At 36.3% G+C, this 27968-nt stretch overlaps 2 protein-coding genes across 12 annotated transcripts in view; one reads left to right on the forward strand and one right to left on the reverse strand.

Annotated features, from left to right (window-relative positions):
* Positions 1-6904, reverse strand: part of PDCD10 (programmed cell death 10) — a 51226-nt gene extending 44322 nt beyond the window's left edge. Inside the window, exons 1-2 of one of the 9 annotated variants that reach the window (XM_055110655.2) lie at positions 6580-6671; positions 5989-6120 (exon numbers count right to left, since the gene is read on the reverse strand). The gene's annotated coding sequence lies outside the window, so the exon portion shown is untranslated. Of the gene's footprint in view, positions 1-5988; positions 6126-6205; positions 6376-6579 lie in introns of those variants that run through there. The other 8 variants (XM_034957696.3, XM_057301955.2, XM_034957695.2 and 5 more) reach the window with 8 other exon arrangements.
* Positions 6905-7451: 547 nt separating this feature from the next.
* The window catches only part of SERPINI1 (serpin family I member 1), an 89776-nt gene continuing 69259 nt past the window's right edge, over positions 7452-27968 (forward strand). Inside the window, exon 1 of one of the 3 annotated variants that reach the window (XM_034957693.3) lies at positions 7452-7586. The gene's annotated coding sequence lies outside the window, so the exon portion shown is untranslated. Of the gene's footprint in view, positions 7910-27968 lie in introns of all 3 variants that reach the window. The other 2 variants (XM_003817689.7, XM_003817690.6) reach the window with 2 other exon arrangements.

The raw sequence follows: 27968 nt of genomic DNA on the forward strand, positions 1-27968 counted from the left end.
CCAAATGCTTTGGAATTAAATGAAAAAAAGCCTAGCAACAATCTAAACTCGTATAGGGTGCAGTTGCTGTCTAGAGGCCAGGTCTGACTCATTTAACATTCCCAACTGGCTTCTGTTGTAGTAACCTTATGTAAGTCTGAGGAGGCAGCCGGTGTGTAACATCTTAGGGTTTTGTCATTCCATAACTTCAATCTCAGTTGAATTCCAGTCTATCTTGAAGTAAGAGAGAATGACTGAATAAGACAGGGAGACCCATTTCAGTGCCAGGGACCAGATGGCAGTTAGAGAAACAATCATTTATTTTTCTATCAGCTCTAACCTAAAATTGTAAAATGAACTGATGCACATGGAAGTACTTAGTATATTAGAAAGACTAAATGTCCATACAATGGTCTTTCAACCCTTTCCCCTTGTATCTACTAAAGTATAAACTCCCTAAAGAGAAGTTGTATCCATTTCTCTATTTCCTAGTATCCAACACAGTATTCTGCATAGTCAGTCTAAGTCAGCAACAGTGTTAGTTGGAGATATGGTGATGAAAAGTCGAACAGCACATACCCTTGAGGGTATGTAGTCTTGGCAGGGAAGAGAGACAGTAAAGAAATACAGTGACATGTCACACTGCCACTTGGCATTAACACTCCAGGGAGCGTACCTGCTTCACATGATACTCCTACCCTATGCAAGTTCAACAGACACGGTGAACATTTGTTTGAAGAAAACAAACAAAAAAATTACTTCACTAAAAATAACTACTGCAGTATGTGATAATTCCATTCCCTATGCAAAAGTCCCAGAATGAGACAGATAAGAAACGTGGATCTGCCACTCCCCACACCAGACTGAGAGCCACAGTGAGCTCTCACAAAGAGTACCTTGCCACACTGATTGTGACTCTTGTATTATAATATACATATTTCTTTTTTCAATATGGTCTCTGCATAACAAGTCAAACACTTCACCTGGTACTCAAAAGAAATCTACTCCAATGCTAGAAAAAAACTGGCTGTGTTGAAGTTGTTAGTCTACAACGTGTATTTCCTAATAGGTTTTTTAAAAAGTTTGAATATTAAGTAATTTTTGCCTGCCACACTGACCTTAGCATTTAAGACATAACTGCTCTGTAACTACAACTCTTAATGCTAATTTCTCTCTCCAATGCAGTTCAATCACTAACATCATTTTTACTATAATGATGAAAAACATGGTCTCTTGAGTCAGCCAGCCTGGATTCAAATCCTAATTCCAAGCAATTTTTCCTGCAACCGTAGGCAAGTTCCTTAACTTCTCTGTACTTTAGTTTCCTCATTTAAAAACTGGAGATAATAGTGCCTCTACCTCGAAGGGTTGTCGTAAGGATTATAAGAGATCCTGTAAAATGCTTATTAGCATGAGACCTGGCACTTAGTTACTTAATACTCAATAAATGCTAGCTATTATATTAGGTTCCAGTTCATTCCAAAGAAGGTTTAAGGCAATTTCACAAGTAATATGCATTCAATAAGTAAATGAATCAAAAAGTCATTATTTAGACTAACCTCTGGTAAACTTATTCCCAAGGGACCAGCCTAAGTATATGTTAGTGACTACCACTTAACATGTTCCACTGCTGTTACCCAATAGTTCATAAGCTTGTTAATAAAATTCTTTTCTTTTTCTTTTAACCCTATAGGCAACCTGGATTCTATCAACTGTATAAGAATGAAACTGAACAGCATAAAATCACTTTTGGGTGATTTTAAAAATGGTTATACATAACCAAAAATGTAAGGGTGAGCTTGAAAAATAAGTGTAATATAATACACTTAAGACACATTTAAATTTTGTAGCTTAAATGACAAAATTGAAATTACCATCTTCATACAGACAAAAATGAACCACCAAACCACAGTGTTTATCTTTCAGCACATAAATTATTTCTAATTGCTATAATAAATGTGCTTTCATTTTTTGCATTGTGTGTGTGTGTGTGTGTGTATGTGTCCCTAAAGCATAACCCTCTAACACTGCAGCTTACTATAATATTTCAAATGCAATAACATAGATAACAATGACATTTAACTTCTAAATCACTTTTACAGTTTATATTATAGAAAAAATTACTTATCATGTAAGTGGCTTAAAATTCTTAGTAACACCTATCATAATGATATTAATTATCCAACAACATATAAAAAGCAGTACTTCAGTTTTATCCTCCACATACTGGTTATGCTAGGTAAATATGAAAATTTTATCCAAGATTCAAGTAACATCAACACTGACTTTTTAAAAAGTTTAGGATTTAGCAAAGACTTGTTTTTAATAATAAAATGGATAGTATTACCAAATTTTAAAGCCAAATTATCAGCAATCTCTTTTTGACAAGATCTTGTGGAAGAGTAAACTGGTAAATCCATGAAGGTATACAAGGCTACAGAAACTCAGGGCTATTGACCTTACTCTATGCCATACCGTGGTACTACAAATGACTGCAGAACTTGTTTCCAAGACCAAAACCTAACACAATTTATCCCTAAAATTCAGTTTGTATGTTTTAAAAATGATCTTTTTATGCTTAAGTCTCCAGCTATAAAGCAAATAAGATTAGAAAAGTATTAGAAAAATTTTCAGGAAACCCAAAATATAAGTTCCTTTGAAACAAAAACTACTCAATTTTACAAAGCCGCCTTGTCTAAATCAAGTGATATTAAAGGTATAATTCATAGGAAGATAGCAAGGTTAAAAAGCAAGAAACAAAACAAAAAAGCAAAGAAAAAGGAAAAATTATGGATTTTAGAATACGGAGATAGATCCAGATTCTAACCATGGTTCCAGTACCAACATTCTGGAAACTCTAGCAATTTAATTAAACTTGTTTTAGTTTAATAAGTAAATTTACTTATTTTCTTGATGTCTTCAGCTATAAAACAGTATTAATACTACTACCTAGAGGAAATAAAGGTTTTTAGGGCAAAACGAGACAACATTAGGGAAGAAGAGTCCATTAGAAGTTTCTTCCATGTCTATATTTTGTTATAATGAATATCGCTTGCAAAAAGCAGGACAGTGATAAATCTCTAAAATGCTGTGTTACACAGCAATTTTGCGGCAAATGAAAGTGATTCCTTTATCATTTCCACTTAGAAAATTAATCCTGATTTCAGAGACCTCCAAAAAGAACAAACATTTTTCCACAATTTATATTAAAATTCTGTCAATGACTCCTTTACATATAACCTAAATTGCCTAAGCATTATGGCTCATTTGAAAGTTCTTATATACTTCAATCCAGAAAGCATATCAGCTTTATTCATTTCTCTATTTCTGTCCCCAGAGAAGTGCTGGAAGCATTGTGCATGAATACACTCCTTCATTCATTCAGCAAATATTTACTGAACCCTTACAATGTGCCAGGTACTGCGTAAGTAGTGGGGTAAAACATGACAAATGAGAGGGCCCTGCTCAGGGAGCTTATAGTCCAGTCAGGAGACAGTATTTGTCAAATAAATACAGAAATAATTAAGTTTCTATTATGATGATGCCACAAAGGAGTACAGAGTATGGTGAATACATGGCGGAAACCTATTCTGATTTTGGGAAGGTGGGCAAGGCACCCCTGACGAACGATATTTAAATTGAGATGTGAAAACTGACTACCAGGTGGCCACATTTAGGTAGGCGTGAGGGGAACAGTCCAAGGAGTGAGACGGAATATGTAAAGGCCACCAAGTCAGGAAGCAGCTTATGTATGTAGTAACTGAAAGGCATGGTAAATGAGTAAGGCTGGAGATAAGGACGGAGAGCTGGATAGGAGAAGAGATAAATTTTTAGTGTTAAACAGAGTAAGAAGGTAATAGTATTTGAATATTTAAGTCACATTAAGTCTTCTTCTCATGTAAATAATCTAAGGGAACTAAGTCTTTACTCCAAAATATTAAAGATCTGTAGTCAGAAGATCTCAATTTTGTCTTACTCCCACCAGTTACAAGTCACTTAACCAACTTGAGCCTCTTCATTCTCTTTGTAAATATTATCTTACCTACTCAGACTACAATAATAAACAGCCCCTATTCTTACAGACCTTACATCCTTAAGAGAAAGAGACAGATGTATAATATACGGAAGACATCCCAAGTCCTCTAAGAAATAATGTCCAAAAGCTGACATAAGGCTCCTGCAAAGTTCAAAATGAGAAATGCAGACACTGGTGAGCTGCAAACCATGTGTACACATAACTCTGTGAACTCCTAATTATCCAACGTGCAGAGATCTAAAGTGACAACAATACTGCAGCATGTGACTGAAAGATGATAACAACAATACAAACATTAATCCACCATCCGAATAGAAGAAATATCAAAACTATAATTGGCCTCAGAGATAAAGAGTAGTGTCAGAAATGAACCAAGAACAAAATCTAAAACACACTGAACAAATGCATTACATTAACTAATTTCCAAAATTTCCTCATAGTTCAAAAGCTCTTTCCATAATGACAGAGTTACATGCCAAAGGTTAGAACTTATTTCATACCTCCTTCAACAAAAGGCAAATACCTACATTGTCATCTAGAAAACAGATTAATATTCTTTGCTTTACCATCACTGACTCATGTTCAGTTTACGGTCTACTTACATCACTGCACCCTTCTTAATCCAGCACAAAGTCAGTTATCACCACATAATTTTCCATTTGTTTAACTGGGTCTTCCTTGTCTGTGTACTACATTACTCATGGTACATTATTCCTGATTTTACTTCATTCTATAGTATCATACTTTTTCTATTTTAAAAATCGTATTAATTTCCAGACCATCTTAATTTCAACCATCAGGGAAGATGATAATTTCAATTATCAGGGAAGATAATACCTCTGTTCCGAAAAAATGTTTTTGCATTAAAAAGTGAAGCACATTGTTGATAATATAGTAACTGCAGAGTACATTCAAAATTCAGCATAGTCTGATGATCAACTTATATATAAAACAGTAAGCTATGATTTATTACATGTTAAGAGTAAGCCATGATTTATTACATGCTAACCTGTATGGACATAAAGTTATCACAAATAAATTCTGCCATCAATGAACATACTCTAACAATTCTATTAAAAACTTATCCAATAATAATAGTCATGAGCTATAACTGGTCATAATCATTACAGAGGAGAAGACTTGCATAAAGGCACTACTTTCTGCAAGATATGAACTATACGTGTACTGTTTTTTCATTCTTTAATGTAAAATAAGAATGAATTGAAAGTCACAGTTGATGCTAAGAAAAATAAAAATATGCAAGAGCCCAATTTTATTATTTGCAGACACACACACAAATACAGCCTAGAGTCAAGAAAATGGGGGAAAAGTAAAATCTCAAAAAAGACGATGTTACCTCCAAGAAATGCAAAGTACCTTCTTTTCTAGTAATGGGCACACTAAACTCTCCTAACGCTACATTATTTGAAAAAAGTGTAGTTTTGTGAAAGAATTCCAATCCCACTATTATCAGTTTTACAAAATGAGAGTAAAAACAGTCCTAAGGTAGAAAAAGAAAACAATATTCTTCTAAGGATGGGATATATTGTTTAACTGTTGTTCTCCCATCCTATTACCTACCCGTAAAAATGAACTGTGAGAGTAGAGTCTATCATTTAATACACCCCTAAAAAAAGGGGAAAAATCTGTAAAAGTTGAAACTGGCCATTTTTATTTTTTCCAAAAGGTTCTTTCCTTTATTGAGGAATTTCACTCCGGTTCAAGAAACAACTTTTTATCTCACAATGGCTTCCTAGATATACTATACAAAATACATTTACTTTGTAACTTCCTCCACCCTTTTCAAAAAGCACAACCAACGTCCCTACTCTAAAGCTGGACTCGAACCGGACTAGATTCAGAAAGTCTGTCCCTACGTGTGTGACCTTGGGCACGTCATATAATCCCTCGGTTTCCTCATCAGCATCCCAAAACGAAAGCGCTCTGAAAGCAGTAAAGGAGTAAAAACATACCTTAGGTATGACACCTAAGAGGGTCAAGTCTTTCTGTTTAAGGCAAAATTATCTCCTTAGAGGGCCACATCATTAAACTGGAACTGAATCCGTAGACCCCAACATTTGTCTCTTCCTTCTTCCAGTGCTCCTCTTCCCTCAAAGGGCATAACCCGAGTCACCCCCAAGAGCCGACTCCCAAGCACCCTTTCCTTCCTCCTCCCTTTCTCTTACTTACAAAGCAGGGGGAAAACAGCAGCCTCACCTCTCGGTCCGAAGCCACACCTTCAAAGGACCCCACCCCAAGCACATCCGCCCTGTCCCCTCTCCCGGGGCACCAGGGGCCAACCTCGCCCTTCCCCTCCCGCCCCCACCTAGAGGAGACTTCCTGGAGGCGTTCGGGCCCAAGCCGGCAGGCGGCATTTACAAACCCGCTTTACGCCACTCGCGTAGGGTAACCTCGCTTACGCCCGTAGGGCCCCGCTCTCAGCCCCGTCCGCTCCGCCTGCCAGAACCAAGCCCGAGTGCCTCAGCCATGGCCCCTGCGTGACCCTAGACCTCTTCTGCTCGGTGCAGAGCTACGGGGACTGGGACAGAACAGCTACACCTTACCAGCAACTGAGGCACTGACTTCACTTCCCACCTTGCAGCCCTCTTCAACTCCCGGATCAATTCACTCCGGCGACGCCGGAAGGACCCGAGAGGAACCAGGCGTTGTCCGGAATCCTGCCCAGCCGGAGTCGCGCAGAGGCTTATGGGGACTCGTAGTCCCGCTCGCCGGCGTTGTCCGCAATTCCTGCAATCGGAAGACTACACTTCCCGGCAGGCCATGCGGGGGATCCTGAGGCGATGGGTGGGGACACTTCTAGCCAATAGTAGGAGAGTTCCCTGCCTTTGCGGGAGGAGGTGAGATGAAGAGAGATGGTGCACGGAAAGGAGAGGAAGGGCGGGGCAAGCCCTCACCTGCGCCAATCAGGGTGCGGAGTAGGCCCCGCAGGCGCCTCACCCATTGAGGGGGCGGGCTGACAGAGCAGAGGAAGGAAGGGGGTGAGGGGCCCGTGGTGGGGATCCTGGGGCTGTCGGGCTGAGTATGCCGTGTGGGTGGAGAGGAAGCCTCGGGGAAATCGCCCGGGTGAAGGGAGGGCTTGGTGTGGGGACTTGCACTGGGCAGAGGGGCAGCTTCCCTGAGAGCAGCTAAGCCCCAGGCACACCGGGCATCCGGACACACAGGTCGGGGAAGGCTAGGCTGAGCCGGGGCTCCCAGCAGAGACGCCTGGGTGGGGCAGGAGGCCGCTCCAGGTGTGAGCCACAGAGGAGGGGAGAGGGACCCCCACGGGAGTGGAAGTGGCAGAGCAGCTGCAGAAGTGCAGGGAGCAGAAAGGTACCAGGGCAGCTGCTTTCCGCTGCCTCCGGTCCGGGCAGCTGCAGAAACAGCAGGGGGAGGAGCAACAGCTGCCAAATTCGCCAACTAGAGGAGGGAGAGGCGGAGCTTGGGTCCCTGTAGAAGCCAGAGGCGCAGTCTGGACTGTAGTTTCCCGGGAGAGACGAAAGCAGGAACGAGAGCGGAGCGGAGCACAGTCCGCCGAGCACAAGCTCCAGCATCCCGTCAGGGGTTGCAGGTGTGTGGGAGGTAAGCGTGGGTGCTTCTTCGGGGCGTCTGCACTGCCCTGGAGAAAACGTCTTCCAATAGGAATTACATCAAGACACAGCTAAAAGAGTCCGCCTGGGGTTAGGAAACCGATGCAAAACCTCTCGGGTGAAAGATTTACATTTTTCGACTTTAAGGGCAAAAAAGCAAAAGGAAGCTTGACTCTGGGTATAAAGGGCGTGGTTAGTGTTTTTGGTTTGAGTTGCACCAGTAAAACTGTTCTGGGAGATCTGAAGATTGAGAAAAATCCTGCTAATTGAGGACGAGGTGGATGTTATCTGGTGGATGTTATAGGTGCGTAGCCTATAAAAAGCAAAAATTTTGCTATTGATATAGAATGACTTCTGAACTATTTCACTAGGAAAATAACTTTGCGTTCTTCTTCAGTGTCTACCCTTTACGTTGGTTTATCAGATTGTCCTGCTACCGACCTGTTATCCAGGGTGGTTATTTTGCAGTTTCCTAGAATTGCAAGAAATCCGTATTAAAGAAGCAAATGCAGGCAGGAATAGTCAGGATAGGATGGGCTCTGACTTAATCTATCAAAAGTATAACTTTTGCCAGCAATAATGTAAAAATGAATTTTAATGAATGGATAGTTAGCTTTCTTCCCGGTGGCTCTGGAATATTGGAACAAAGACCTGGATTCAGCCTACAATGGAAACATATGGTGTACCTCACTGCTGCTCGTTAGTCTCTCATTTGTGTCCGATAATATGTGTACATTTTAAAAACAAGAGTACATGGAAAGCTGTGTGGGAATCTTTTCTCTGGGTAGAGAGTATGTGCTGAAGGACTACCCTTAATATGTGTTATGATAGTGGGTTCAGTTTAAAACACATGTAGTGTCATAAAATAATAGTTTATTCTCGGTATTAAACTATATGTGTATTCAAAGCAACGTTAATGGTAATACCTATGGATGGAAATACGTTGTAATGCTGGGTAAAGATGAAAGTCTCACCTACCTTTGTGTAATTATGACAAAATTACAGCCTTTTATTTTTAGAGAAGTATTAAGAAGCTATTTTCCTAGTTCATTTTCATTTTGTTACAGAGGTTCCCAGATTACATGGCTTTTAATCATAGTAGCATATTGCAGCAAATTTTGCTCTGAAATGCTTTCATTGTGACAGTTGCATATTTCAGAGTCTGTCTCAATACTTTAATCTATGTTTTTTTTAATAACCAGGGTCAATAAAATGGAGTAATTGTCTTCTTTTCTCCTATTTCTATGCTTTCCTGAGTTCTCGGGATTTTAAATTTTATTTTTGTAATGCATCCCAAATTTCTTTTTGAAAAGAAATGGCTCAAATGAATTCTCTTCCCAGATTAAAGTTCAGTCCTACTGAGTGCTACTACCGATAAGCCTAAGTGACTTATCAGTATGTATACTCTTCCCTCCCACACTCTCACATACCATAGAAATATATAGACAGATAGATCATAGAAAAACAGCTGCTTTTTGACTACCCCTAAGCAGATCAGCTAAGTATCAAAAACAGCAAAGAGCTTAGAAGAAAGAAAAAGCAACAGTAGCTGCTAAACTTAACCACTATAAGGATCAGGTTTTATCTTTGCTACAGCACTGGAGAATCTATTAATTCACATAGCTGATATGGCCCTGTGAAAATGATTTTGGGGGTTAAAAAAAAAAGTGGGTATTAGGGTGACACATGGAAAAGACTGTGTTTGCCCTTGTTATTTGTGATTAAGTGGATTGTCTTGAATCAGTCTTAGATTCTTTCTCAGACCATACTACTAATTCATTTTGTAAAACTGAATAATTGCTGTCGCTGGGTTATTTCCCCCATGTAATAATTATAATACTAGCAATGAAATTCTTTCCGAGCCTTTATTAAAAGATCTGTTTGAAAGAGTTTTATTGGGAAACAGTTAATAAGCAAGCAAATGGATAGAAGATAAATATCTAAACAGTTGAAATTAAGATATACTTTGAATCTCAGCTCTTTATAGGTCTTCTGCTCTGAGACATGGTAAAGGATAGAATCTGATTAGGAATGAATGAGTTTGTGGTATTAAAGTACTGATTTTTTCACCTGTTTCCAAGATTTGGATCCTTTTTACTGTGTCAGTAAAAGAGATTAGGTTTCAATATCATTTGAAAAAAGACCATGTTTTTTCATATTTCATATTTCCAATGATATGAGAGAATATCATTGGAAATATATGGCATTTATTTTTTACCTTGCACTCTTGATTCATGTTAGTTAATATTCACATTCAATCTCAGGTAATCTGAAGATTTTTCTTGCTTGGTGTTGAAAACGTTCGTTATATGGCAGTTTATAATTCTGTGTAAAATGCTACCTATGTTATAAGCATATTACTTATTTTGCTGTTTAATTTTACTATTTGTGTATGGCTATCAGTGAATATGTATGATGAGAAAGGAAAAGCAACAGAGTGCAGAATGTCTCTCTTGAATGGAAATTGCTCTGGGGATGATTGTTCTTTAGCCAAAAACCTTGGTTAATTTCAAATTACCATATCCTTTGGTCTTTTCTTTAGAGTTCTGATTCTAAGCCTTTTGAGTAAAAATAAGTTAGTATGGATTTCTCTTTAACAGGAAGATTCACTGATGCATGCAGCACAAAAGAGCAAGACTTAAAGGTTCAAGATCAAATGGTTTTGGTAAAGAAGGATACAGGGGAATAGATATAAAGAAAACTACTTGAGAAACACACCTTTAGCAAAAGAGAAAAAAGATTTTATATTTTTTGTTAAATTCCTATAATCCATGATTCCATGACCTTTTCTCCCCCAGTCATTAATTTGTAGAGGCCTGTATTCATACTGGGATACATTACTTTTCTAAATAAAATTGAATATTCAAAATCCAATGAATACCAGTCTGATTCCAGTTAAAATGGCAATTTTTACTGGAATAAGTTTTGGATGATTAACTTTCCTTTTTTATGCTTTTATAACCCATAAATATTCAAAATCTAATGAATACCAGTCTGATTCCAGTCAATTGCCATTTTAACTGGAATCAAACTGGTATTTATTAGATTTTGAATATTCATGGATTATTAACCATAAAAATCCTACCTGTATACACTCACTTCTAAGTGAAACATTATTTGGACAAAATATCAAAAAGTAAATACCTAAACTGATGTTTTGCCCCTTTAAAATAATAAAGGTACTTGAACCAGACACTAAGATGAGCAAGAGCCCATTTATTTAATTAAGCAAATTCCAAAGGTTAAACACTGCTTTTGGGATCAGAATTAACATACACAAATAAGGGAGAGATTTTTTTGTTTTTTTTTTTTTTTTAAATCTTACCTGTAAGAATTTAGTCCTTAAAATTTGGAAGGTGTGTTTTAAGTAACTACATTATTAACTCTTAGAGACCATGTACTTCTTTTCTATCTCCTGTTAGTCCTGAGCACTTTATGTCATATTCAGCATAAAGAAATTGAGTAACCAGTTACTGAATTAGAACCATTGGACATTGGACAATACTTCTGTAATGCACACATTGAGACAATTTGCGCTTTGATAGACAGAGTCAGCTGACCTCACAGAATGATTGCTTATACATTAGTCCTTCTGAGAATGTCTTTATGCTCGTTTGCCTTTGCAAAAGTGTTGATTGAACACAATTGGATTCACACTGTTTGCGCTGCAAATACATTACAGATTTGAGTGCCAGCATTTCTAAATTCATCTCAGAGATAGGATATATAGGCGAGCGTAAAGGAGTCTCCAACTGGTGGCACTTAAGGTCTTAATTTCACAGACAGAAAAACCCAGGGCTCAACCACCATTTAACCTCAAGGCCCTGGAGTTATACCTTTGTTGAAGCTTATCTGTAGAAACCATATTTCATTCTATAAAAACTGAATTTGCTCTTCTGTTTTTCTAATTATTTCTTCCAAAAAAAAAAAATAGACTGATTTTGTTTAAGCATGTGTGGAGTTGGTCATTAATTGTTTTTTGCATTTGACCTTCTAGAAACAAATTAATCTGATTGGTGTTAGAATTAAGAATCTAATGTAATTTTTACTTCATTATGATAAGACCTATACAATTCTAGTTAATTGTATATAGTTTTTTAGTAGTAAAATTAATTGTAGCACATATTTAACTATCTTCTGTTTACTTTTACCTTCATGTTGATTTATATAAATTGGCTTGCTTAGAACTGATAATTAACCTGCCTTTTTCTTTTTTTTTCTTTTTTTTTTTTGCCACCTTTTTTTTTTTTTTTTTTGAGATGGGGTCTGACTCTGTCGCCCAGGCTGGAATGCAGTGACCTGATCATAGTTCACTGTAACCTTGAACTCCTGGGCTCAAGCACTCCTCACACCGCAGACTCTCCAGTAGCTAAGACTACAGGCAAGAACCACCATGCTCAGCTAATTTTAACTTTTTATAGAGATGAGGGTCTCACTGTGTTGCCCAGGTTGGTCCAAACTCCTGACCTCAAACAATTCTCTCACCTTGGTCTCCCAAAGAATTGGGATTACAGGTGTGAACCACCATGCCTTGCTGATATTATTCTTAATGATTAGCACTGTGCCTTGTGTAGAGTAAACTTAGTTCATACTTTCTCACCAGATACTTAGTATCTTTAGAGCTAACTCTGAGTTTCATTGACCTTTGTATTCATTTTGAGAATCCTTTTACATAGTTCATACTTGGTAAGTAGTAACAATTTGGATATCTATAATGAAACATCATTTTGCAAACAAATACAACTAGAAAAATGAATTTTTCTTAGACATCTGTGTTAGTACCAAATTCAGCCCTCTGCCAACAATGGTTGCTTATATTACAGCTAAATATAAATATTGCTATCTTGTTGGATTTCTAAATGAGTAGAACAAATTTTGTTATTAACTGCAAACTTGCACGCGCGCTTTGTGTGTGTGTGCACGCGCGTGTGTGCGTGTATGCATGGGCGCATGCTTCAGACATGAATTTATTCATTAGATGCTATTTGGGGTTTATGTGGTCCTTTTCTCTCCTTGCCTCTAGAACTCTGCTGATTTAAAGATGTGCTTTTATGTAATACCTCCCCTCCCCTACACGATTTCCATTACTTTTTTTCTTAACAAATAAGAGAAAAATAAATAGATGAATGTAATATGAGGCCTTAACTAAAGTTTAACTGGCCGTAAATGTTCCATTTTCAGTGAAAAGGCTGCATTGAGAGACCTTAGTAAAGCTTATATTGTACCTGAATTATACAGGTATTTGTCATCTCTGAGCCATCACGAGGAACGAATGAGTTTTGAGACTTGGCATTGACAGTGCTCAGTGTTGGTCTTCTGTGTATAGCTTGGTGGTGGAAGCTTACAGGGTACCTTCAGTTTCAGCCACTGCTTTGAGGCCCCCTTCTGGTTCTGCCTGGGAAAGGAGACTTCTGAGCTCCTCACAGCTCTTAATGTGGGAAGGAAAACAGATGAAATGTTTTTCATTTAATAACCTTATTTTGTTAAACTGTATTGTTTTTCCCAGGTATATCTCGCACCAGGATTCCCAGTAAGAGTAGCTCAGATGTCACACAGTGATTTCTATAGCACAGCCAGGCAATTCAATGAGTACCTATCAACTTGTAGTCCACTCCTAGCATCTTGGCTTTTCTTGAACAGACCCCAAAGAGCCCACTAAAACATTTCTGATATTTTACCCACATTGGATTGCTTCTGTCATTTTCTTGATAACCTAAATTTTGTTGCTTTGAGGTCTTTTAACCAGCTCTAACTTGAAGAGCTAGCTAATTTTATTGTTTTTATACCTGTTAGTAGTATGCTAGAGATACCATATTGTGGTGTATAATTTTTGCCTTTACTTGAATTAAATCAGTTATTGGAGCATTTAATTGTTGTGTACTTCATGAAGCAATTTAGAATCATTGAAGCAATTAGTGTTTTTGAGATGTATTCAACCTTCTAGTTAAGAAACCTGTACCTAGTCTCCTAAATTGCTTACAGATGTTAAATCCCTTATTCAATGTCTGTGGCAGGTTAAATAGTATCTTATATCTTATGTCCTTTGACATACAATACCAGATGAAATTATATAATACCAGTAATGTCATAGAATAATTTTTGGCTTTGGTAAATTACGAAACTTTTAAAAAAATTATATTATGAGATTTTGAGCACAAGGTATATTAACTAAATCTAAGGCAACAAAGTTTGTTTTTGTATTTCAAAGTTTCTGATGTGTTCTTTTAAAAATGCAAATAACTAGTTATCTAGATAAGAAGAAAAAGCCTTACAATTTAAAAAATAAATAAGGAATAAAAATTAAAAATGCCAATAACTTTAAAGGTGTAAATAATAGCTATTTGTTAATATAATAGCAGATTTAATTGATAATTAGTAATATAAAATTGAACATTTTGAAAGGGAGAGAAAGAAATCTTATCCAGGATTATCTTAAAAGCAAATTTTTCCTCACATTGCGTGGCTCAAAACTGATTAACAATTTAAAAAATAATTTTAAAGTACAGATCAACTAGAAACGCTTTCAGCTACAAGTTTTATGCACAATGAGATAAAACAATAGGGATTTATTTTTCCAGAACAAGAAGTCTGAGGAGAGTACTTGTTTGCTTTTTGTTTACAGGCTTGATGTTGTCAGGCTTTTGTCCTTGTGATTTCTCTTGTGCTTGCTGTAAGACAGATGCCTCTGTTGATCCAGATATCACATTCTCATTCAAAGAAGGAAGAATGAGAAACAGTTGTTCCTGTTGAGTCTTTCTCTTTTAATCAGGAAATAAAAGCTTTCCCAAAGATCCCCAGCAAATGTCCACTGTGCACTAACTGGCTCATGTCATATGGCTGCCCTAGCTTTAATGGAAGTGGAGGTATCAAAGACTTTTGGCTTCTGTGGTAGATGGAGCAGGGGAACAAAGTTTTGAGAATGACTTTTGGGTAACTATCAATAGTTTCAGCCATAGTCTGATGACTAAAACCATGTTTATTTTAAATTTTATTTCTTCTCATTGTTATCAATTTTGTGCCGTTTTGTGTGTGTGTGTGTGTGTGTGTGTGTGTGTGTGTTTATGTGTGTATGTAGAAGTTCAGCAACTCTAACCTTCCCATACCAAGTGTTCACTTCAGTGATTTCCAAATTTTAAGTCCCTGAGCAAAGGCATTCCTCAGAAACTGATGGTATCTCCAGTTAAAAGGCCATCTAGCTAATATTGCATCTAATATTTTTCCTGTACTTTGCATTACAAACACTTTTTGTAAAACTTGATGGTTCTATAATAAATCTGCTTTAAATCTAAAAATATTCAGTAATCTCTCCATATAGACTGCATTAAAAAATATGGGTTTAATACAAATACAAGAAAAATTGAGTATTAGGATTTCTTTTATGAAGATTTTCTTAGCTGCCTGAAAAAGCAAAAGAAGCCATTATTCCCTAGAGGAGAGCCTACTCTAAAAGTTTGTTACCCTAGAAAATGGTGTTATTATCCATTTCAAAAATGTGAAAAATATGAAGATCTATAGAGTGATTATTACCTAAATTATGACTCATTCATACAGTGACACTTTGATACTCACGGTTTTGGTGAATTATGATTCCTTGAGGTAGGAAAGTCTGAGAAGAAAATTGAAATTGAGAAAATGTAAATAAGTACATTAATTTTTTTCTCTGCGTATAAAACTCTCATAATCAAAGATATTGACTTGGCAAAATTGTAGTTGTCTTTGCATTTCTATATCAGCATTTTTACTGCCTGATTTTTACATTTCTATCATGTTACCCTAGGTGAATGGCTTTATCAGGATAAAGCTTTCCAGATAAGAGTCACGTGTAAATTTCTAAACTCTTCTACAAACAATCTCTAGTGTGAGTTTGGATGCTATAGGGGAATATAACAAAATATATAAAATTACTTACTGTCTGGCATAATCTTTTGTCAATATAGTTAATAAAAGAAGGCATTGGAAGACACATTTACATTACAACAAGGATATATGACTTAAGGCTATGATATTACAGCAGTTACTATGGTAGAAAGCCAGAAGCAGAAGAAATTGGTCTATGTGGTAATCAGGAAAGGCTTTGAGGAAGAATTAGGGCAGCTGGTATGTTGGTTAATTGCAGGGGATGGCAAGCTAGGGCCTACAGTCACACTACCTTGTTTTATAAATAAAGTTTTATTGTAACACAACCATGCCCATTCATTTACATCTTGTTAAGGCTGCTTTCTCGGTACAACAGCAGAGTTGAGTCATTGCAATGAAGACGTGAACCACAAGACTAAAGTATTTCCTACCTGGCCCTTTTAAAAAAATTTGTCAAACACTGGTTAACAATGTCAGCTCTACAGTCAGACAAAACTGGGTTCAAATTTTTGTTCCATAATCATTAGCTATATGATATTCAGTATGTTACTTAATCTCTCTAAACCTTGGTTTTGTGATATGTAACTTTACTCAAAGGTTGTTTATGTTGACATAATGAGATTTTACATAGAGTGCATTACACAGTACCTGCCGTGTAGTAAATGCTCATTAAATGTTATTTTATTAAACGTTAGGTTTTATTTTATGATAATTTATTTTGTAAGTGAACTATAACTTTTTTTACTCAAATAGGGATTTGAAGCTCTCATTTTAACTCCTCTTCAAACCACTAAAATAATGTTCAGGACACTAGGAAGGGTATCATCTAATTGTGAGAAATTTAGAAGAGTTGCACAGAATATTGTACTAGGACAGTAAGATTAAGAGCCAAATGACCTAAGTGTATGGAAAAAGTAATGCTACACTTTAAAATATAGTTAATATTTTAACTATATTTTTATTTTTTATATATATAACTATATTTAAATATTTTATATTTAATATATATATTATATATAACTATATTTAAATATATATAAATATATATATATTAACTGAATAGCTTATTGAGTATTGAAGGGTGCCAAGCCAGTCAGTTTTTTGTAAGTTAAGATACTTTCTCAGAATTTAGAAGAAAATTATATTTAAGGGTGAATATAGTAAAGAGGAGACATCACTACCAATCTTACATAAATAAAAGTATTATTGGAGAACACTATGAACAATTGTATGGCAAAAGATTAGATAACCTAGATGAAGTGAACAAATTGCTAGAAAGACACAAACTACTGAGACCAACTTAAGAAATAGAAAATTCAAATATAGACTCAAAAATGCTCAACAAAATACTAGCAACCAAATCTGGCAACAAAAGAATTATATACCATGATCCAGTAAGTTTTATTCCAGGAATAAAGGTTGGTTTAACATGAAAACCAATTAGTGTTACATACTATATCAATGAAATAAAAGACACATAATTATCTCAATTGAAGAAGAAAAATATTTGGCAAAACACACTTTCATGATAAAAACACTTAACAAACTAGGAGTAAAAAGAAGCTTCCTCAACGGGGTAAGTACATCTACAGAAAACATAAATAATTTTTTTAAAAAACATAGCTAACATATTTAATAGTGAAAGTCTGAATATTTCCCTTTAAGATCAGGAATAAGTCAAGGATGTCAGCTCTCACACTTTTATTCAACACTGTACTGAAGGTTCTAGCCAGGGAAATTAGGCAAGAAAAATAAAAAGCTCCCATACTAGAAAGGAAGAAATAAATTTCTATTCACATATGAATTGGTCTTGTATATAGAAAATCCTAAGGAATCCACATGAAAAACTATTAGAACTAATAAACAGGTTCACCAAGGTTGCAGGATAGAAGATCGATATAAAGAAACTAATTGTATTTTTATACACTAACAGTGAATATCCAAAATCAAAATTTTAAGATCCACTTAAAACAGCATAAAAAGGAAATAAAATACTAAGGAATGAATTTAACAAAAATGCAAGAATTTTACAACAAAAACACCAAATGATGTACAAAACATCACTGAAAGAAATTAAAGAAGACCTAAGTAAATTGAAAAGTATCTCATGTTCATGAGTTGAAAGACTGAATATTGTTGGGATGGCAGTATTCTCCAAATTAATATGCAGATTTAATGAATCAAAATGTCAGCCACCTTTTTCGCAGCAATTGACAAGTTGAACTTAGGACTCACATAGAAATGCAAGGAACCCAGACATGTGTCAGTAGAACAGAATTCAGAGTCAAGAAATAATTCTTTACATTTTCAGTCAATTGATTTTCAACAGGGTGCTGAGACAGTTTAATGGGGAAGGATATTCAACACATGATACCGAGGCAACTGGATATCTACATGGAAAAAAATAAAATTGGGCTCTACCTCACACCATATACAGAAGTGTTACTTAAAATGGATTACAGACCTAAATGTAAGAGCTATAACTATAAAACTTAAAACAGGAGTAAATTATTATCATGCATTATACAGTAGTTTCTTAGATATGACACCAAAAGTACAAGAGACATAATAAAAACAAATTGGACTTCATCAAACTTAAAACTTTTGTGTTTCAAAGGACACAGGAGTTGAAAAGATAAGCCATATAATGGGAGAAAATATTTGCAAATCAGGCATTTGAGAAGAACCTTATATGCAGAGCTCATAAATAACTTATAATTCAACAATTTAAAACAATGCAATTAAAAGTAGGCAAAGGATATGAATAGACATTTCTTCCTCCAAACAAGATGTAAAAATCCAGGAAGCATATGAAGAAATACAGAGCATTATTAGACACTAGGGAAATGCAAATCAAAACCACAGTGAGCTACTACTTCACACAAACTAGGATGGCTAAAGTCAAAGAGACAGACACCTATAACAATAAAAAGTACTGGTGAGGATGTGGGAATATTTGAACCCTCATAATATTTTTTGAACCTCATAAGGTTTTGATGAGATTGTAAATGATGCTGTCACTTTGGAAAACAGTTTAGCCATTCTTCAAAATATTAGCCACAGAGTTAGCCTATGACCCAGCAGTTCCACTGTAGGTATATGCCGAAAAGAGTTGAAAAAATGTTTGTCTACACAAAAACATCCACAGGTGTTTATAACAGCATTATTCATAAAAGTGGAAACAATCCAATGTTTGTCAGTTAATGAATGGATAAACACAATGTTGTATAGCCATCCAGTGGAATATTATTTGACGATTAAAAGGAATGAGGTACTGATACTACAACATGGATGACCCTTGAAAGCATATTAAGCAAAAACACCAAACACAGCAGGCCACATTTTATGTGAAATATCTAGAATAGGCAAATCCATAAAGACACAAAGTAGATTACTAGTAAGGGACAAAGGGGAATAGGAAGTGACTGCAAATAGTTATGGGGTTTCTTTCTGGGGTGATGAAATGGTCTAAAATTAGATCTTGGTGATGGCTGCACAGCTTGATGAACTTCTTAAAAACCGCTAGATTGGCCGGGTACGGTGGCTCAAGCCTGTAATCCCAGCACTTTGGGAGGCCGAGGCAGGCGGATCACGAGGTCAGGAGATCGAAACCGTCCTGGCTAACACGGTGAAACCCTGTTTCTACTGAAAATACAGAAAATTAGCTGGGCGTGGCAGCGGGCGCCTGTAGTCCCAGCTACTCGAGAGGCTGAGGCATGAGAATGGCGTGAACCCGGGAGGCGGAACTTGCAGTGAGCCGAGATCTTGCCACTGCACTCCAGCCTGGGCGACAGAGCGAGACTACATCTCAAAACAACAACAACAACAACAAAACACTAGATTATACACCTTAAAAGGGTAAATTTTATGATACGCGAACTATATTTCAATAAACCTGCTTTTTAAGTGAATATAATATTTAAAACTTTTAAAAATAGGAGTTATGGAAGATAGAATTATGAGGAACCCAGACTAGCAGATGAAAAGTAATGTAGAGTAAAAAATTCATTTTACATCACTTGGCCTCACAGAACACCATGAAAAATTAGTGAAGAGAAACTAAGACCTACCCACACTTTGTTAAAGTTTTTTTTGTGTTTTGTTGTTTTTTTTTTTAATTTAAAAATGAAGGCAAGGAAAAAGCCTAAGCAACTTTAAGCAGATAAAAATAAAGGAGGCGGAAATATCAGCTTATCTTAATACTTCTTTATATCTTATTTTTCACTCATAGAAAATATAATAGGAACAAAAAAGTGTGATCAAAACAAAAAGAAAAAACTAGAACTTTAAGATAGAATGACAAATACTAAACAAATATATTGCAGTTATCAACAGCTTTAGTCCATTAATGAAACACAAAATCCATCATACTGGATAGAAAAAAAAAAGTCAAACTATTTAATATTTTAAAGACAGGAAGTTAAGCAAAAGAATACTAGTTTAAAGTAAAAGGATGATGAAGCAATAAATAGACAAAAATAAGTTTTAAAATGTAAGGCAGCTATATTTGTATAAGACAAGACAGAATTCGAGGCAAAACCTTTAAGGTCAAGGAAGGTAATTTATATTGATAAAGGTGTAATGCATAGTGAAGACTGAATAGCCATGAGCCTATTTATGTCAGTCACATAGAACTAACGTCGCTAAACCAGTCTGAAAAAGAACTGTAAACATGGCCTTTGGTGCCAGATCTTGATTCAAGAGGGAAAAAGTAAATAGTCATGCAACATTAAAAATAAGGAAGGGATAAAAATGGACTTTGGAAGAAATGGAGATGACAACGTCTCAGAGGTGGTAGCATTGATGATGCGGATTTGAGGGAATTTGAGTATGAAATCAACTAGTTTTGTCCCTGAATTAGCTCAGGGATTACAAAATAGGTCAGCAGTCAGCCCACAGGTAAGACAGAGTGTGTTACTCTGTGTGTGTGTGTGTGTGTGTGTGTGTGTGTGTGTGTTAACTGTATCCAAATACCAGTTCTCCACAATGAGTACCATGCTCTGTTGTCTTACACTGAGCTCTTTTTGGTCATTTTCCCAGCCTCCCTGGCCTCTGTAGGCATTTGGGTTTGTTACCACTAGTTTGGGATATGGGAGAAACTGATAAAGAGGAGTAAGTAAGTTTTGAGTCAAGCAGCAGGAAAAGAAAGAATAATTGTAGTAATTCAAAATGTAACCGTTGTAAATGAGCTGAAAACATAAAGCATTTAAATCTTTACAAGGATTATATTTATGTACATTCAGTTTGCTTCATGTTATTAAAAATTACTGAGATATTGATATATCACTATTTTGAAATTATCCCCTTGCTTTTATGATTAAGGAAGTCAACTTTCATTAAAATACTGAATCTCATTTCCTCTCTTCTGTGTCTTCAATTTTTGTTTGTGTTTTTTTGCTCTAGTTTACTCTCATACAGTGTTCCTTTTATGTCTTACCTTACCCTAATGGGAACATTTTATTTTTTGGTTTGACTCCTTCTCAACATCCACAAAACATATGAAGACATCTATGCTTTTTACCATCATTAAAACATAATGTTCAGCTAGCTGCCTGGCATGAATAATCCATCACTGAGGACCATTAACCATACGTGACAAGCTACAGTACAGTAATTGCTATCTTTATACAAGACAATTGTGACTATAAGGCTGATGACTTAAAACCATAAACCCAGTCTCACTTTAATAGTGCACCAACTGATATTTTAAGTAGTGTTTTCTTCTTTTTAGAATGACTTATAAATGAGAAACTTTAACAGGAATATCTCATTTATTAAAAGGATCCAGAATTTCCACTGTAACACACCTTAGAATGCAGGAAATAAGCTTACAAACTCAGCCAAATTCCTTGCTGTGAAATTCACCTTATTTATCCATTAGCCTTTATGCAGAACCTGTTTACTGTTAATAAACTGTTTAATTTACTATTGAATGCTGTTTATATGTTTAGACAAATTAACAATGACTCAATACAAACAAAAGATGAGAGGGGAAAAAAGCTAAGAAACTAGGAAAGCATAGGTGCCTGAAGGGTTCATGTCTTGACCTCAGAGAAGTGCAGAGACATAAGCTGTGGGGCAGTATGTAGTGCTCAGTAGATACTGGCTGGGTGAATGAAGGACAGAGCCAGAAAGTTTTAAAAAATGACCTTCAGGCATAAGAAAGAGGATTAATTGTTACATTTCCACTTTTCTGGAAAAACTAAGTGAATTATACATTTTCTTAAAGTTTCATGCAAATGGGTAAAATAAAAATAAATTTCGGTGCTTAAAAAGTAAATTCACAGCTATTGATAAAACACCCAGCCGGGATGACTTATTTTCAGAGAAATTAAAGAAACCAAAGCTTTGCTTTTTTTTCTGGATGTCACTACATGTATATGTTACTCAAATATCTAAAATGACAGCACTGAAATGTCTGTTTCAGAAATGTGCATATGAAATGATTAATTACACATTATGTAACATATCTTCTTTCCAGGTTGAATTTAGCAAGCTCTATGAGAAATATTTTTTCAGCCATGCAGTGTAGCTTGGGAAAGTAAGAACAAGATGACTGCACATAGAAATTAATGAAATAGAAAAGGCAACATGGAGCAATGGGTTTGCCATCACGTGTTCGTGATACTTATTTGTGTATCATGTGAAGGCTATTATTAGTATGTGAAGAGAAAGTGAAAGGTTTACAGGAGGCAGTGGGTGTTGTCTAGAAGGAAATCCAAAACTGCTTCACTGTTTCTGAGACTGAACTTTTTACTGTGACCTAAGCACTAATATCTTTACATCCATACATTATCACCCTTAATTTTTATGACAATCGTATGAGACAAGTACTATCATAATTCTCATTTCATAGATGAGGAAAGTGGGGCATAGAAAATCATATAGGTTATTTCAGGTATCACCACACAGTACCTAGTTTGCATTTGTTTCCAGCCAAAACATAGTTCTGCAATATAATTATGATCTCAGAAGTAACCAGAATACTTTGTGTATTTCTATGGAATTGTCCATATTTACTTCACAGTATTTGTATATTGTACCTTGCATTCTTCAACTATGAATTCTCTTGCATTCTTAAAAAATTAGACAGCTGCAATTACATATCTAAACCCTATAAAAATAATAAAATCAATATATAAAAACTCTAACTTCAGACAAAAACTAGAGAATGTTTCATGATAATATTAAAAAAAGAATAGAAAATCCACGGCAAGCTTACTTTAAATTAGGCATTTCAAACTGGCAGTTTGACAGACTGAAATCTTTCTGTCTCACCTCCTGCCAGCTAAATTATGTTTTGCAGAGTTTATTATGTTAGGAAAAAAAAGATTTTCTTTGGGTAAGGAATATCCTCTTCAGTTACCGCAGACTCCTCTATTCTCCATTATACTGGACCAATTCACACATTTATATTATCTGCTAAGAAACTGCAGACTTCTGAGTTTGTCAGAACTTTCAATCATGAGCCCCTTGGTAAATTTAAAATATGCTATTGAATTATTAACATAGTTTTTGGAATGTGTCTACTTGATAAAATGAGGTAGCCCTGTAATTACACAAAGTAAGTCAAACTGTATCAGAATAGTTTTTCAAAGCTTAGTCTCTATAAGCAAAGATTAAATTATTAAGCAGTCAACCGTATCTGTTAACTTCCTTTAAATGTTTTCTCCACATGGAAAGGAATAGGAAATAAGAGATTTTTCTTAAGCCAGATGAAAAATTTGAGATGTGTTAAATTGCAAGATGTGTTAAATTACTCCGCTAAATATATAGATTTATCAGAGAATAGTGTTGAGGTTATCGACACAACATGGTGATGGGTTGTCAATGGCATTTTCAGGCTGTCAACTCAACTGTCAGGATGAAACTAATTGGTACATCATGTGCAGCATTATGTATGATTTGTTCTAATATCTTTTCCAGTACGGTATCTAGTATCTTTTCCATGTACGATAATAAAGCCTCCAATATTAGTGATTCTCCTTCATGTGTGAAGTGACATTTTAAAACTGTATACTGTCCCACAATATAAATGGATTTTGTTTCAAATTGTGTTGTATGAAATTGAACTTTGTGAAATTGCCAACATTTGACTATTTTTGACCTACCAAAAAAAGGTAATTTATATGGTTCAACCTAATACAATAGTTATGCCAAATGGGGAAAATGTTTTTCAAGAGAAACTGAAATACAGGTTTGTTTTGAGATTAGTAATAAACATGCATTGTGTTCCTGCTTTCTGCCAGACCCTGAGCTCTCAAGGAAGGTCATTTTCTCTCTTCATCCTCCTAAGTCTTGCATGTGTTTGGGTTTCCCAGAGCTTGGCCATAGGGCGCCTCTTCTCCACACTCCCCAAAAACTCTAATCCAAATGTGCTCATAACTCCTAAATGTATCTCTAACCCAGACCTACACTCTGAACTCTGACCTTATTTATCTAACTACTTTCTTAACTCTCCAAGTGGATGTCTCATGGGCACCTCAGATTTACCTATCCAAAGCAAAATTCATGATCCCCTATCTCACCCCTCTCTGCTTTTGTTCCAGCCTTCTCCATCTTAATGAAGGACAGCTCCACCTACCTACCCAGCTGGCTGAGTTTAAACCTGGGAGTAATCCTGACTCACCCTTCCTTACTGTTACCTCTGTCTTGTCCAATTTATTTTTTAAATAAGTCTATCCATAATCTAACTACCCCTTTTCTATCTTCATTGCAACCCCCATAGTCAACTATCTTCTCTCACCTGGATTGTTACAATAACCACCCAATTTCTTCTTGAGCTTCTGCTTGAGACTCCCCATACTCTCTCCTGTATAACTTTATAAATTATACTGTGTTTAGGAGGAAATGCAACATCCTTGCTGCTTACAAGGGCCTAGATAACCTAGCCCCTACCTCATAAGCCAGCCTCTTCTTTTCCTTTGTTCATTGTATTATTTCAGTTCTTTAATCACAGAGCTCTTTTCTGCCATCAGGCCTTCATATTATTCCCTCTGTCTGGAATACTGCTTCCCTCCTTAACTCTTATTTATCCTCATGTCTCAACTTAAATAACACTTCCTTAGAGAGGCCTTCCCTGATTCTCTCCTTAATCTAAAATAGGTCCCCGTTATTCTCTTATGTGACACACTATTACTTTTTATTCATTGCACTTAACACAGTTTTCAACTAGGTACTTTAATGCATGTGTGTTCGTTTAATGTAAGCTCTGTGAAGGTGGAGCCCTTGTCTGCTGCTTTCACCTCCATGTCCAGGGCCCAGTACATAGTGGATGCTCTCTGCTTGAGATGAAAAGTATAGTCTATATTGGATGTCAATGCTTGAGGAAAGCCAGATGTTCAGAGGAGGATGTGAGGGGCTTTTGGAAATGTGGTATGGTTTCAAATCCCATCTTTGTTTTGGGTGACTTTTCTGAGCCCCTAGATTGTAAGCTTTCTCAAAGCAGTTATTTTGTCTATTTTGTGTAGAGGGCACTGCTCTATTCCCAGTGCCCAGAAAAGTGCTTGATAATTAGGGATGTTCAATAAATATTTGTTGAGTAAATGAACTGTTTCCTCTTTCACAAAGTTCCTTTCTCATGAAACTATAAGGGTGGTAAATAAAGAAAATACAGGAAGCATCTAATGTATAGCAGGTACTCAATAATGCCAGAAACCCTAGTGGGTTTTTCAAAACATAATTCCCACATTTTTTACAGGAGTGATTCTCAGAGGCCTTGGGACCCTATGAAGATTGGGGGTGGGGAGCAGTGAGATGGGTATCTTAAACTTACCCCTGTGGCCTTTTTTCAAACTACCTAAACTTACACTTCATGTCCAGTGCCTACTACAGACTGGCTATTTTTCATGAAGAATATATCATATTCCTCAGGTGTGCTAAGGCAAAGATTAAGGAAAATATGTCTAAATCTTGCCTAGAACCAATGTCACAAGAATAATAGCTAATAAAGGAGAACTGTATATCAGAAGACTATCAGTGTTGTTAGGCTAAAGTATGTATATTAAAAAAGGAACTGTGAAATAATTATATAGTGATGCTACTGTCTCTCTTCTGGTAAGAAATATCAGAATGTGTGCTTGATAGAGTGTCTCTCTGGATATATTACCTTGGATTCAATTTTAAAGGCATTTGCTAGCCCTTAATGTTTTTTAAAAGGGGGAGAGGAGTAGATTTCTTATTCTCCAAAATCATGTATTAACCTTACTTCAAGCTTCTTTTTCAAGGGAAATATTTATACTCCCAGTAACTGGTTGGAAGAGATGCAGTTATGCCACATTTACCTTTGTTTTATCCAGTTTAAGAATTTGTGAGCTCTGTATTCATTTTTATACTGGTTAATTAGGCATGAAATCCAGGAGGGATAAAGGAATAAAGGTCAGAATCACCACAGGCTGTCACAAATCCCAGAAATAGGGGAAGTGAAAATTCACCAACCAATTGAACCACACATTACACACAGCTAGACCCTGGGCTACAGAGATGCATCTTCAGCAACTGGAATAGATGAAAGTGTCTCTTAAAGCCCTCCATTGATCTATAATTGTAAAATGTTTACAAGCATTTTGATTGTCTACAACAAAAATAAGCAACTTTAAGTGTCCTACTTCTGTGGCACATACATTTTCATAGTTTACAGATTCTATTATCTGTGCTTTCTTTAGTATATGTACACTGTTCAAATTTGAATATTCTAAATGTCGACAAAGAATAACATTAATGTTTATGACTTGGCCATAAGGAAATCCACAGTGCAAAATCTGAATTTTCACGTCCTTGGAACATACTGGAAGTGTCACTAATCAGATAAATCCACTAGAAGAAAAACTTCTGTTAGAGGTATAATCCAGAAGGGAAGTTGATTGAATACAACTGCATTATTTGGTTATAGCAGAACTGCCACACTATAGGATTTCCAGATTCATCCAGGTAAATCCTTTCATTTTTTTCCACTTCAGGAGTTCTCAATCTTTGCTGGTCTGCGTGTCCACCATGGAGTTCAGGTTCAAGCTATTTTTGTCCATGTCCTACCCAACCCTGAGTAGGTGCTTGCTTCTTGGATCCCTGCTAGCACTTTTTCATTCCCTATTAACTGACCACCTAGTTGGCCTCCTCTTCCTTCTTTCTTTCTTTCCTGCTGTTCACAGATATCTTTGATAGCTCCTTCCTGCAGCCTCATGCAGCTCAATGAACTGTTCTGCTGTCTGATCAAAACATTCATTCAACAAATCCCATTCCTTCTTGACTTTTATTCCAGTCTTTCAACAATCCTACCAGGTTACTGGGTCATAGCTCTCATTGTAAGCATTAAGATATAACTCCACAACTACATTTTTTTAAGTTTAGCTGTATGGGAAAGAATCATGCATATTAATCCATGACCTATTTCAGGATGGTAGTTTGGAAGCACTTCCTAATTAAGAAACTCTGAAAGAAAGCACATGGCATTATCACGATCACTCCAAATGGACCTCCTTTTAAAGTCATTTCAGATTTCACCAGCAGTGCACATTCACTCCTGATTTGGAGTAGGCAAGTGACCAAGGATACTGGTAGATTCAATATTTTAAAACGAACTTACTGGTAAAAATAAGTTCTTGTTTCAAGGAAATAGATGATGGTCTTATAGTACTTCAAAAGGGCCCATTAAGATGGAGCTATACTTTGTAAAAATATTTGTTATTTTAGGTTAAGCAATTCAGAGAGAGGAAACCATAAGAAGGCTGTGGTTGGTACTGGAACCTTGTAAAATGAAGATCAAGATCACTGACTGTTCATACTTGAAATTACAATAAATGTAAAATGTGACCTTGGTATTATGGCATAGTCTTTTAAAAATGTCTTAGTTTTCATTTGTTTTTCACTTTCTTCTGTAATGTCTCAGATTCTAGTACTACTGAAATAGTTTAGCTTTGTAAACCTAAAGCCTATATTATTAGCTATTAAAACAAGTAGGCGTTGCTGATTTTTTTTTTTTTTTTTTGGCTGTGGTCCGTCCTGCAGACCCCAGCTGCATGACGGATGAATAACGTACTCAGACACTGATATTCAGTGAAAGAGTTGGCTAGGGGACCAGGCCGCTGACTGAAAGAGATGTAGCAGCCATGACCCTGACTAGCTGGCTCCTCCGACATTTATTCAGCACACATTAAATGACAAAGGCTTTGAGTCAGCACCACTAGAGGCTAATTAACCTGGTCACTCTCCCCGCCCCCTGACCCCTGCCCCCAACCCCAGAGAGCCATCCTGCCCACGAATGATCAAAGGTTAGTTTTAGGACCACATGAGTAAACAAGTTATTTAGATAAACTCCTCTACATTCCTAGGTATCCATGCCCTATGCTTTTAAGATAATTCAGCTGCTTTCAGTCAAACGCTTTACTGAAGCTATGTAAACCCCCAGGTCTTCCAAGAAGGTTTGTGTTTATTTCCCATAATTTTACAATTTCTCCCACCATCCTGACCCAACCCCCACATTTTTTGAGACAATGTCTTACTCTGGTTGC

This window comes from Pan paniscus, chromosome 2, assembly GCF_029289425.2.
Source record: "Pan paniscus chromosome 2, NHGRI_mPanPan1-v2.0_pri, whole genome shotgun sequence".
Taxonomy (NCBI): domain Eukaryota; kingdom Metazoa; phylum Chordata; class Mammalia; order Primates; family Hominidae; genus Pan; species Pan paniscus.